Below are 1,000 nucleotides of genomic sequence, written 5' to 3' on the forward strand. Positions count from 1 at the left end.
GCCACCTGCACCGGAAGCGGCTGTGAGAGATTTCGGGTCTCGCGAGGTTCGCGCAGCATTCTGGGAAATGTAGTCTGATTGAGGGAGGAGGGAGTCAAGGCTACACAATTTCACAATTTTCTTGTAAACCTCTTCTTCACACGTGGAGGATGTTCGTGTCCTCTGTATGCATAGAGCCAAAGGTAAAACTCACACCATCTCCCTTAAATGCTCTTTTTTCCCTGGACCTTTCCTTCGTTCCATGGCTCTAACAAATTTCCATTTCCTGCCCAAATCCTTTCTCCCAGCCCCAGGTTTAAATCCAATTGCCTATTCGACTTACCCATTCAAACTTATCACAGATCCTCCCGCACAACCAATGTAACTCCTGATTCCAAAGTCTGATTGTCACCACCACCTTCATCCCCACCCACTCATACACCTCATTCTGTCTCAGAACCTTACTCCTTTACTTCCTTTTCTCAATTTATGATTATTTTGCTTATTTTTCTTATCCCATGAAGACGATCACTCTACATATTTTATTGTACTGTCACCTAACCTGGTACATCTCTATGCACAGGAAACATTGGTTGAATAAATGACTAAATGAATGATTTAGTTATCCTGTTATTTTCTTACCAGCTGTCCAGGATGTGTAGGTCTTTCTCTTTCCTATAATTTGATGCCTATGCTAAGAACTCATCGCAAGGCCTAGCTAAAGGAGTATGTTAACACTTGTTTGAATTAGTTGGACAGGTAGACTCATTTCCTAACCTTTCCTCTTTTCCACCACTGCCCATTAAGAGCTGTTTCTGAACACACTCCCTGTTTGGGTGGAGAAGGAGAGAGCCCTCATCTTGGTGCTACATTCAGGCATGGCTGCTGCCCTGTGCCTCCCAACACTTCCTCTCACACCTACACGAGAGCAGGTGTCAGGGAGTGGTAGTGAGAGGCATGCAAGTGTCTCCCAGCCCATGCCTTTCTCTAAGGATCGCCACCTACTTCTTTCCCATAGGCA

The sequence above is a fragment of the Eumetopias jubatus genome, unplaced genomic scaffold, assembly GCF_037043125.1.
Source record: "Eumetopias jubatus isolate StellerSeaLion01/CBP00866 unplaced genomic scaffold, mEumJub1_p1.0 scaffold_1, whole genome shotgun sequence".
NCBI lineage: Eukaryota > Metazoa > Chordata > Mammalia > Carnivora > Otariidae > Eumetopias > Eumetopias jubatus.